Source organism: Phoca vitulina, unplaced genomic scaffold, assembly GCF_004348235.1.
Source record: "Phoca vitulina isolate PV1807 unplaced genomic scaffold, GSC_HSeal_1.0 scaffold6, whole genome shotgun sequence".
NCBI lineage: Eukaryota > Metazoa > Chordata > Mammalia > Carnivora > Phocidae > Phoca > Phoca vitulina.
In genome coordinates, this window is record NW_022589709.1 from 11,198,778 (window position 1) to 11,211,680 (window position 12,903).

Here is a 12,903-nt window from a genome sequence, read left to right on the forward strand (position 1 = left end):
TTCCCACTGGAATCTTGCTCTGTAGATGTTAAATCTAGCATCATTGCTGTAAATTGCTAGTTGTAGTCTTTGATTGACATGTTTACCCAGATAATGTAACAGTTTTTGTGAAAGAAATCTACTTAGTGTCTGGATGACATGAAACATGTTTCTTGTGGAAGGAAAAGCCCCAAAGTGTTCTTTCAAATGGGAGCCTTTTCTCTCCCAGTCTTCAGAGCTGATAACGAATCGTGTAATTTGTTTTACTCCCTCATTTACCCAACTAGTAGTTCAGTTGCAGAGTGCATCTAAATATACTTTTAAAATCCCCTCAGTGGCTCTGTCCTTGATTTTATTTCAGATTAATTTTCAACACTGAGTTTCAGAGGACCCCATTCTGTACCAGAAGATGTTTGACCAGGGAACCCATGTGGTTGTCTTGAGTGAGTGCTGTCTTTTCTCTTGGGTTTTAACCCTGGCTCTATTTTCTAGATACTTGAGCAATTTGTCAGTATGCTTCAAATGAAGGAAATTACTCATTATTTCTAATGTTTTTTCCACTAAATGTAAAGTACATTTTTTCTTTTTCTGTAAAGTATATTCTTTCTTTTGAAGCTGCTGCAGATGTCAAATTTACATGGGGATGATAAAGGTATTTCCAAAGTTTCTTGAACTTGTGCAGAAGAATTTGATCTTTACATGGCCTTAAGCCTTGAGGGTATAAAATAGCAAGTGGTCAGGACACGACAAGGAGGAAGCAAAACAACCACTTCTCAGGAAACGGGTCAGAGTGGGCAGAAAACAGTTTGATTATAAATGGTGGACTACCCAGCCAACAGTCTTGAGGCTCAGTAATTGCTCTGTGCTGAGCTCTTCTATGGCCAATGAACTCTATAGGCAAGTCAGTTGTCTATAAGCCAATGACCTGTTTAAATGGGCCAGTCACATTTGCTAGTAAACTTTTATGGCCATTGCTTTTAGAAACCCTATCTTACCTCTGATTTGGGAGGCCGCCATCACAAGGGGCTATTCCTGCCCTTTTATACCCATATGCAAGTCAATTCCCAAGGCTTTCCTCTTCCCTGAGTTACTATCACTTTAACACTCTGAAATCCCCAACCAGTAAAACCAAATCTCTGTTTTGGGATAGGTTTTTCTTGCCTTGGGTATAGTAAACTCAGGTTCACTCTCACTATGCCTCAGTCATTATTTTACTTGTGCCAAGGAAATTAAATTAATGCTGAACAAAGAAATCAAGTCTACAAAGTCTTATGCCAGCCTTATCTATAGCAGACTCTCAGTAGTTGAGGATTTAATATGTGCAGTTTCGAGTATTCACATGTCATTTGCAATTTTTTGTGCCAAGAAACAAATTTGATCATGCCCTTCAAAGTTTGGTTACCTTAGAGTCATTCCATTCAGCAGGGAGCCTGGAACCCTCATTTGAGAAGAGCTCATTAATTTGATTCTCATTATTTGTGCAGCAACTAAGGAAAAGTGAGCAGAACTTTTATTTTTTTATGAACACGGGCTACTAGCCTAACAACTACTAGTCCTAGCCATGGAAATGGAAAGGTTTAAGAAAAGGGATGGTTCATAACTACAAAATTATGTTGTAAATTAGTGTTACTTATGTATTCAGCATTGATCTAAAGGACTTATTTACCACTATTTGGTTATAACTTATTTTTGTGGGAGGGAAAATAAATACAGTGTTATTTGAAGGGGAGCTTTCCAAAGGATCATTGACATGTCTTGTATATGACTGGCTATTCTTGTTTGCATTCTATAAGCATTATCATTTGTATAGCCATCCTTAGCCCTAAAGAAACACACAAGTTGCCTTGTCCTCAGTCTCTTTTCAAAATATTTCTATAGACTAAATCCATACCATCTTCTAAATGCAAAGGGAATTGGCCTAATCTTTGTTCTTGGCAATTCAGAAAGTAAGAGAAATACTAGAAAAACACTGGAAAAGAATCATACAGATTTTAGAAGAAACTGTATGTTCTGAGGAAGTCAATACTTGTGACTATTTTTTTAAAATAGGAGAATGGCTTGTTTTATTTTCACTGGAGACCAGACCACTGGCCATTTATTTTGATGTAAAAGAGTATGTGTTTTGTTTCGGTTTTTGTTTTAATCCAGTAGCATGTGTGTAAGAGCCTAAAAATAGTGCCTTGGGATGAGGAAATGCTTCAGCAATACTTAGAAGTGACCTTTATTTCATGCATTTTTTTTCTTTTATGTATTTATTTATGCAGCACAGAAAACAGCATAGCTTATCAGGTGCTTAAAATAATCTGGAGATCAAGTCAGTTAAAATGATTTGGAAGGAATGGGCCACCCTGTGAATTACATCCCATTACTTCCTTTGCCCTGTCCAAGGCAGACATCACTAATCCATCAGAGCTCTCTTTTCTGCTGAGCCTGGATTCAGAATCCTTCTTGACAGACAGCTCCCATCAGCCACTGCCAATCAGTTGGTAACTATTTCCAAACTATTGTCATTGTTAAACTAGACTGTATTTTCCTAAAACCTTAAACAGAAGGTAATCATAACATTTTCTTGCCTTTCAGACTACCACTGTGATTAATTCCTACTACCTGTTTCATATAGTCGATTAATCTCATGCATTTAAAATGCTGACCTAGATGCAAGCATTTTGTGGATACAGTACACATACATTTTTACAGTGAAATGGAAATTTTCTAGAAAATTATTTGAAATGCATCATTATCAAAAAAACTAAAATATCCCCTTCTATTACTGTAGTGGTTCTCAATCAGGAGCAGTTGTACCTACCAGGGGACATTTGGCAATTTCTGGAGACATTTTTTTTTTTTTTTTTAAAGATTTTATTTATTTATTTGAGAGAGAGAGAATGAGAGACAGAGAGCATGAGAGGGAGGAGGGTCAGAGGGAGAAGCAGACTCCCTGCCGAGCAGGGAGCCCGATGCGGGACTCGATCCTGGGACTCCAGGATCATGACCTGAGCCGAAGGCAGTCGCTCAACCAACTGAGCCACCCAGGCGCCCATTCTGGAGACATTTTTGGTTGTTCCAAGTGGGGAGCAAGTACTACGGGATCTAGCTGTTGGGGGCCAGGAATGCCGCTAAACATCCTGCAATATACAAGATAGCTCCTACAACAATTATCTAGACCCAAAGGCCAATACTGCTGAAGTTGACAAATCCTGCACCGAGCTATTAAAACACTTAGTTCTAGCATAGATGTTGAAAGAGATAATTTTATAACTAAAATCCTTAAGCTGTTAATTTGATTTATAAGAAAAACTGCCTAAGTACTCATTTATTTTTATTTTTATTTTTTGTATTGGTGAAAAATAATGGAAGAGAGACTGATGTAAACATAACTAGAAGACCCCTACTTCCTGATTTGATTGGTTGATTGAGTATAATTAACATACAGTATTAGTTTCAGCTGTAAAATATAATGATTCAACACTTCTATACATTTCTTAGGGCTTATCAAGATATGTGTACTCTTAATCTCCTTTATCTATTTCCCCCACCCCCTGACCCAGCTATCCTCTGGCAGCCATCAATTCTCTATACTTAAGAGTCTGGTTTTTTGTTTGTCTCTCCCTCTCTCTCTTTTTCTTTGTTTATTTGTTTTGTTTCTTAAATTCTATAGGTGAGTGAATGCTCTTTTTTTAAGATAAGTGTAGTTATACTTGTATTTGCAATCTACCTTTGGGTCTGGTGTTTACCAATTTGATGAATAAGACATTCCCCAAAGACATGGAGGCCATGGGTTCTACCTAGAGAATACAATTGCAGCTCAGCATTGTACTTCTTTTTCATCATCAGTGAATGAGCAAAGTGTGAGTTCTTCAGTGTTTCGCACTGTGTTGAATCTCACACTGAGAAACTGCTCTTGTAATACAAGATGGATTTCAAGGGTTCTCCATTTCTTTTAAGTGTTAAGTTTAGTCTAGCAAGATTTTTTTTTTTTTTTCCTATGAAAACTCAGTGCTATCTCCTAAGCAGACCAGTTCTTTATGTATGAAATTTTCTCATTGCCAGATGCAGTTAAGTTTCCCTAATGAAGTGATGGAAGTGAGAAGGTTTTTGCTTATACCACCCCAAAACAAAACTTTACTTTCTGAGGATTAAATCCATCACCCTTCCTCCTCCCTCAGTCAACCAGAGATAGTGAATGTCTTTTAGACTAAAAGATTCTAAAGGCACAGTGGCTGAGAACATTTCATATTAACTCAAATATATAAACCTTAATAAGCCAATTTCCCATTCAGTTTAATCTATTTTCAGCAGATCAAAATAATTAAAAATGCTAACAGTTATGGTAATTTTCAATACACTGTGAGAGAAGCAATTTAGATAGCACCTTCCCAATGAATCTATATTTGTATAAATGCTGATCAAGAATATTTGTTCAATTTTATACAAATCAAACATGAATAATTTCTTCCATATTACTCCTTCCATTGTTGTGTTTTCCCTCTATCTAGTTATCCATTTGCTGCTGGCATGCTGCTCTAGGAAGATTTGATTAAAATCAATAAGTTATTGGGAAGATGGCAATTAGCAGTCTTTCACCTATAATAGCATTGTCTGTTAAGCTTCCTTTGTGTTAATCACAATATTTTAGCAAGACTCTCCTATCCAGCCATGCTATTTAATGGAATGGAAGGTTTAAAAAGCATCCTTAATTTGGGGACTGGAAATAGGCTTCTCTGTTTTTCACTGTTTTGATAGGAATATCCAGCATTTCTGCAGTACATCAGAATCTTTATCTCCTTTGAGAGTTTCCCAATTTTAAGATCTCAGAAATAACTGCACAGAAGTTTATATTGCATAAACCTCAAGTCAGTTCAATGTAGCATAAAAAGATAGCAGCAAATATCAACATATAGATTTGTTTAACTCTTTCAAAGTGACTCAATAGTTTGTTTATAATAGATAATTGACATGGAGGAGTTCTTCACTTTTGCTGTATGATATCGAGTGGTAAACACTTGAGTGGTAAATGCCTGGGCTGAAGGCTGAACCTTGACTAATGCCCCTTGACAGCAAGTAATGATTGTCAAAGTCATTAATTAGAATGAGGTCATGGTACCCTTCTTTTTACTTTCGTTTCATTTGCTTCTTTGTCTGAAGACTCCTTAGTTCATTTTAGCTACTCTTTCTTTAGAGGGAACACACATATATACAACTAATGTGCTTGCTATTTAACCATGTTGATTATAAGGGCCACTGTTATCCAAAATTTTTACATAATGGCATTTGCTATGAAAACAAAGACACTTAAGGTAGTAAGCAAATATTTTTCCTTCAGACCCAGAAGACCCTAATTCATAAATTTACTACTATTATCTAAAGAATTAGTACCAAAAAAACCCCACATTAAATTGGAGACATTCAGATAAATAGTAGCCATTTGGAAACACTTCAGTTTCTTAGAGTATTGCCTATTCAGTTTTTGCCTAACATTATAAGACTTGTTGTTTTTGTAGCTAGTACCTCTGAAGTATAAAGTCCCAAGTGAGGATATGCAGATTGTACAAAAGAAATTTTTTTTTTGTCTATAAAACAAAAGAAGTAAAGGAAGGGATAATGGGTCATTCATAGCAACTCATTTTGGGAGGAAAAGAGAAACTATAATATTAATGAGATTTTTTTTCAATCTGTAGTGTTCAAATTCTCTGTGCATTGCTCCATATTTGCCCTTGTAGACATGGCCTAAAATAAAGGAAGCAACTTAAGACACTCAACATTGCCTTAGCTCCTTTAAAAAAAAAAAAATTTTTACCTCTACACCAGCATGATTTTAGGGACTTGGTATCATTTTTATACACCTAATAAATTCAGTTGACTATTTTTAATAATAGTCTTTTGTTAGACTCAAAAGAGAGTTGAAGAATTTTTTTTTCTAGTTGACATCTGAAATTCTTGTTGCAAAATCATTTTGCAGATGTTGACATCTAAGTAACATTTATTACAGTGAAAATTCTGCAAAAAGATTTTGTAGTAAGAGGACCATGGCAGTGGGTTAGGTAACTAGAGAGGTGAAAGGACTCCAAATAAAATTTTTGTTCAGTTTGCATTTTGCCTTGAGCCCTAGCATTGCTCTTAAATTGGCAAGCAACAACAGTGACAAAAATAACAAAACAACAAAGCAGTTGGGATTTCTGAGTTCTGTCTCTAGAGATTCTGATAAAATATATAATAGGTGGGGCTAAGGAATGTGCGTTTTAACAAACATGTTTGTGATTCAAGTGCAGGTGGTCTGAAGTCCACAGGTTGAGAAACACTGGCTCATGGTCAAAGAAAATTCATGTTCTCTATCATAATTCTACCCATTTTATAGTTAACTACCACCTCATGAATATTATTGCTACTAAATCAGATGTGATTGGAAGGTTTGCTCAGGTAGGTTTTGCCCAGTTCCTCAAAGTTCTTGAATGCATTGTAGGGTATTTTTGATGGGAATCTATTTTTATTTTTATTATTTTTTAAAGATTTTATTTATTTTGGAGAGAGTACGGGAGGGGGGAGGAACAGAGGGAGAGGGACAAGCAGACCCTGCACTGAGTGTGGAGCCCGACATGGGGCTTGATCCCATGACCCTGAGATCATGACCTGAGCCAAAATAAAGTCAGTCACTTAACCAGCTGAGCCACCCAGGCACCCCAATGGGAATCTATTTTTAAAAGTTTAAGACATTATCAGATTCAGGGTCAACTTCAGGTAGTACTACTTAGGCAGTTCTCTTCTCTGTAAAGGGTAGTAAGGGGTACTGAGGTATATTACTGCATGTATAATGAGATAGAAGAAATTGTATTTTCCAGAACATTTCTTTGATTAACATGATTAACCATTTGGGGTTTGAGGATGGGATCAGATGATATCCCCTAAATAAATGCTTGAGAAATGTCAATTCCATTCCAAGAAAGAAGAATCTGGTTAACTGAAGGGAATTCATTTCGTTGAGTGGGTGATGAGAGTATTTGGAAGTGGAGATGGGCAGAGCTAAGTCTCTTGGGACAATAGAGAATTTCCTGTTTGTTACAAACTTTGCAATAGAGCAGAAGTCGTTTCCAGAATGCTTTGACTTCTTTAGGGATTTGTACACATTAACTATTTTTGTTCATTCACCAAATATATTTTATCATTTCTGATATGTTTGCGAATTAAAAAATTAAAGACAGTTTCTTATTCTCAAGGATTGATAGTGTATTTGGAAGACAGATACATAGACAGAAATATAGTGCAAACCATTGCATGAGTTTTGTATTTAAGGTACAGAGTATGGTAAAAGCCTAGAGAAAGCTGAAGCGTGTTGTGCCAAGGGCATCTGAGGAAGCTTCAGAAAATAATATGTGAGCTGACAAGACAATAGAAGTTTGACGAGAGAAGGCAGGGCATTCTGAGCAGTAGGAACAGCATATGCAAAGGCAAGGAGGTACATAAAGAAAATGATCAATAAATGGCTAAGGTCTTCTAAGAATAGAAGAGGGGTTCAAGGGCTGGGCAGCTCAGCAATAGCCAAACTAAATCCTAAACTTCATGCTAAGAAATTGAGATGTTTATATAGACAACTCATATAGGAACGCCAATCTGCATTTTAACACGTTTTTCAGTTGAATTTTGCTAAAGTTGAAATATATTGATGCTCGATGGTAGGAAAAACTCAAGGAATTTTGAGCTGGATGCTTACATGGTCATATTGGCATACAAGTTCCTTCTGAGGGAGAGGAGAAGACAAATTGAAGATGGTAAGACTGGAGGGAGAAAACTTAAGAAACAACTGGAATAACCTAGATAAGAGATGATATGGTTCTCAACTAGGCTAGTAGTAAAAAGGATTGAAAGAAAGGGATGATAAAGAGCATAAACTGGAGAGAAAGAAAGGAAGCATATTTTAAATGACTTGGTGACTAATATGATGTGAGGGGTGAGAAATAAGGCTAAGGGAACACTTAGGTCGGCAACTGTGTCAAAGTGCCATTTCCTCAGATAAAGAGGAGAAGCCATTTCTTTTTGGTTGGCAGTACAGCTTTGGAAAGGGATAAGATAGTAAGATTGCTTTTGAGAATGTTGAATAGAATAAGCACTTCTAAAATTGATTAGGCCTTTATTAAAGCATTAAACATATACTTAATAGCTTCTGAATGTTCAATTCTAAATGAAAGAATGGCTGATCATCATCTACTTTAATTCTGTCCCAAAGAGTCACTGAGCAAAGAAAGATACTGGATAAGGGACAGTTGAGGGAGATCCTGTTTTGGATCACAGAAGCAAATATGTTTAGAGACCAACATGTCTTGTGGGTTAAGCATCAGTTTCTCCTCATAAAGACAAAGCCATATAGACCATGTAGCCCAAGACGAGTCCTCCAAATGAGAATTGCTATTTCTGGAGGCAAAAGTACGCTGAAGCCAGAGAGCATTTATGAAAGAGATAAAATGGGATCTAAGGGGATCTGGGTAGAATAGAACACATTCTATGCTCTGTAAGCCTTCTGAGAATCTCTCTAGAAGACCCCTGCTTAGGAGATCTCCTGTTGCTCCGAATTTTGTTCACTGGACTTTTCATAGATGTAATGAATTAATTGTCATGCAGTATTTTGAAAATATATTCCTCCGTATATAAGTTGAAATGTCCATTAAGGCAAAAATTATAATTATCTTATTTATAGCTGTCAGGGTTCAGAGTTCAGTCAGAGAAGCAGAACCGCTAGCAGATACATCTGTGTAATAACAAAGGATTCGCTATAGGCATTTGACCTTATGCAGTGTGGGAGTTGGTGAGGCAGTCTCTGCAAGGCTGTTGTCTTCATGTTTCATGCTGAAGATTAAAGTCCATAAGCATGCAGGCAAGAGTTGAAGATGGATGGAATGTTGAGATCAAGAGTAGGCTGGAAACCCCAAGCATGGACTGAAAACCATGTCAGTTCTTGTTTTCTCTGACAATAGTGGCATGGATGTCCTGTAGCAGCCTTCCATTTTGATGGAAATAAACACATATTCCTGGCTTATGAGTCAAGCTTAAGGAAGATCCAGGGAAGGTGAAGCATTAAAAGCCCAGCTGCTAGGTTACATCAGTAAAGTGAGCCAGCAGATCATTGACAATGTGAAATTCAGAATGGTTCTTGCTTCACTTGCGTCTTAACAAATCTCTCATAAGAAATGTTTCTTGTGGCCCACTCTAATCAGAAATAACAGAAAAGGGAATTCTGGGAACTGTTGTTCAGCCTAGCTAAATGGATATATTACAAAGCCACCACAATAGCTGTATCTTCAGCAACTTCAGAATGCCTATCATAGAGTAGGCACTAAATTAACGTTTACAGAGTAAATGAATAAATGAATGACCTGTGGAAGGAGGAGGGGTTTACCAAAGGCTGACATGAGTTCAAAGAGCAAGGATGAAATAAATGTTTTATCAATCCTTATCGTGCTGTGCAATGGAGTACAAAGCCAAATGAGAACACACACACAACTCTGTCTGTTTCTGTCTCTCTTTCACATCTTCTCTCTTTTTCTCTTTAAAATGTGTGAAGTATAGGTAATAAATGAGTTGAAACAGCATTGTCCTAGTTTCCAGGCTATAAACTCATTGCTGTAATAACTACAAAGCCTTTATAGTAATGGCATATGAGTAGGAATTTGTGAAATGAAATTTTTGGCAGTTCATTAGTAGATTTGGGTTTTGCCTCAGCCTTAGGGAACAGAAGGGATCCCAGAAGGTATAGCAATCAGCAGATGAACTAACCCTCCCCTCAATAATGTGAAATGCTATTTTGAAAGAATTAAACAATGAGAAATAAAGCCTGGAAAATGAAATAATAGCTCATTAAAAATAATCTTTTTGAGTTATGTGGGATGGGAGAAAATACATTCTAATCGCCACTGTAATTCAAATAACTAATGTGGTAGTTTCAAAGAAATTTTATTGTGTTCCCAAAAAGTCCTTTTACACTGGTTAGCTAAATGTTTCAAGGTCTGTATCATGCTTTAATTCATTTTTGTCCCTGGAACCTATCAGAGTGCTGGCGTGTCTTAATGCTCAGTAATATTTGTTGGAAGAATAAATGAGAGAATGAATTTAGAGCATTTAATAAGAGGCCTGGAAAATATTTACTTCACAAATTTGGCATGATTGGAAGAAGAGTCTGTAGTTAATGATACAGACTTGTAGGCAAAATACAACTTAGAACACTGAATAATGGGTTCTTATTGAGGCAACAAACTGGCGTGGGATGTTGATTCCTCCCTCAAGGTCACCCCTAAGGAAACTATAAAAGCTAGAGGAAAGCATGGATTTGAGGAAAGAAAAATTAAAAACCAGAGGACTTCTGAGGAGTCTGAGGTCTATCTTGGCTGTTTGGGAGTTTGGGGTAGGTGATGATTTAAGTATGAAGCAGAAACCCAAAGGGGTTAGCCTTAAGGACATGGGTTGTAGGGTCCTATGAAGCTTTGGTCCTGCTCTTTTACTGCAGAAATTGGACATAGTACTCTAGGCCTCCAGGGTATAGTAAGGGCAAGGATAAGATCAGAACTTGTCAAAGCCATATTTGGTGCAACTGGATAAAAACTTGCAGGCTGGCCAGGCATGCTCAGGCATTCACATCTCCATTCCTCCAACCCCCAGTAATAAAAGATTAGGACTCAAGGGCCTTTTCTTAGTGTTGCTGCTTCCTGAGTGTTGAAAGGTGAAACAGTGATCAAAAGAGTTGCCTGATGGATTGGAAATAAATGGGAATGCTTAGCAGTCTTTCTGTTGTTTCTGGAGTTCTGTGTTTAGGAGCTTTTCCCCTTCTGACTCATTATATTCATCTGGACGTATACCATCCAGGCTCATCAGCCCTTCCTATTACAGATTCCACACAGAACATCAGGTACTCCATGACATGAGTTAAAATATACTAAGATACATGCGGCAAGATAATAAACACATATTGTACATATTATACCAAACTGTGGTTGTCAGAGTTGGCAAATAAGAATTTAGGAGTGAGTTACATTTGAATTTCAGGTAAATTATGAATAATTTTTTAGTGTAAGTTTGTGCCATATATTTGAGATGTACTAAAAAATTTTTTATAGTATATGTGAAATTCAGATCTGACTGGGAGTACTGTGTTATATCTGCCAACCCTACACCAAACAGACATAAACACATTAGAATGGTTGCCTTTTGAGGGTAGGGAGAGGGATGGATTTGGGAAAATTCAGATAAAATAGAATAAAATAGAGAAACAAAAAGTATAAAAACAAAAGAGGGCATATACAGATCCAGGATGATAAAGTGCCCTACCCTGAGCATAATTAACTAGCACATTCTGAAAATAAAGAGAAATAAAGCCCAGTAGCTCTTGGAGAAAAAAGGACTCTTCTTCCATGAGTTATAGGAGCTTTATTATAGAAGAGATATGGAGATCACAGTGTGGGACTGACTTGTGAGATTTCCCGATAAATTAAAAAATGGGTTTGGGAATAACTATTTTTAGATAAGCAAAATGCCTATTTTCATTCTTTCCGAAATTTTCATCATTAGTGAATTAAAAATAATGAATGGTCAGTGCTTTAAAATGATAAGTTCAGGGTTATTGTGTTATAAAAGCATATTTTGAAGTACCACACCAGGTTTCAACACACACAGGTAAAATGCATGTACAGAATAATTACTTGTGCAGCAAAGAGTGAGTTCGAGCCTAACATGTTTTGGTCTCCTCCTGCAATTGCCACTTAAAGAAAATACCCTCAGCCAAGATAAACATGACTCTTGAATCATGAAGCCCCAAACCTATCATAAGCCCAAGTATTTTAGCAGCAAAGCCATTCTTACTCTCAGTCCTGAGACAAACATAAATAGTTTCCTCAGACCCACCATGGCAGTCAAAACACTGATATTTTGTACCTTGCAAGTCTGAAACAATGTGCAAATCAAAATGTTGGATTAACAAGCTCGTACAAGCAGCCAAATTCAAACAAGTGAGTTCACTCGTGGGGATATCCAGGTGAGCAAATTGCAGAATTCCTGGCTGGGTTCTTCTCTTCTTAATTAAAACAGTATCTGGTGTGGAAACTCTCCCCTCATTTGCAGCAACTTGAGATGCTGGCATCAAATAGAAATGAGAGCAAAATCCATAGACCTAAAAACCCAGTCCCTTCCAAATTCCCCACACTTATGCACAGGGGACACCACTTTCCTTTCACTCTTTATCTAATGAATTGTTCTTCACTCTCTATCCCCTTGCCCTCCAAATTCAGATCAGCTGAAGTTGCTACACCATTCCTTGTGGCTTTAGGATACAGTTTCACTGGTTCTTCAGGGTTTACCTGTTTCCACCTCTGGCAAGGTCTGTTTCTAGAACTCTAGTCTCCCCGGTTTATGTTCATGAATTTATCACTAAAGTTCTCAACTGAGCAGCTGACATAAACTAGCAGTTATTCCTGAGAACAAAGATCTTTGAGCCAATTTCAGATTTTCATAATAAACAATTAAATAGCCCTCTGCGATTTGGCTCGTATCATTCACCTACAGCCTAGTAGCTGTAGTGTAGGGTCTGAAGTATATTATACTGAGTGCTTTGAAATCCAAACTCTGATGGCCAGTGGCTGTGTAAATATGGCAAATCTCAGCTTTTCTTAACTGCATTTGCTAATGAACCAACCAAATACAATCTTTATTTCTTTAACTTTTCCATTAAAGTTCTTCAAAGAAAAAGCTGAGCAGCAAACCCATTTCTAGGAGAAAATATTTGAGGTCTATGCCATTTAATTAGCTTGTGGTCTTGGGCAGGTAATTTCCTGTTTATATTCATATATGTTCATATATATATTGTACCTACCTGATGATATTATTGTGGGCATTAAAAATTCAACAAATATTTTTTGAGTGTCTGTAATGTATACCTTCAGTAAACAAGAT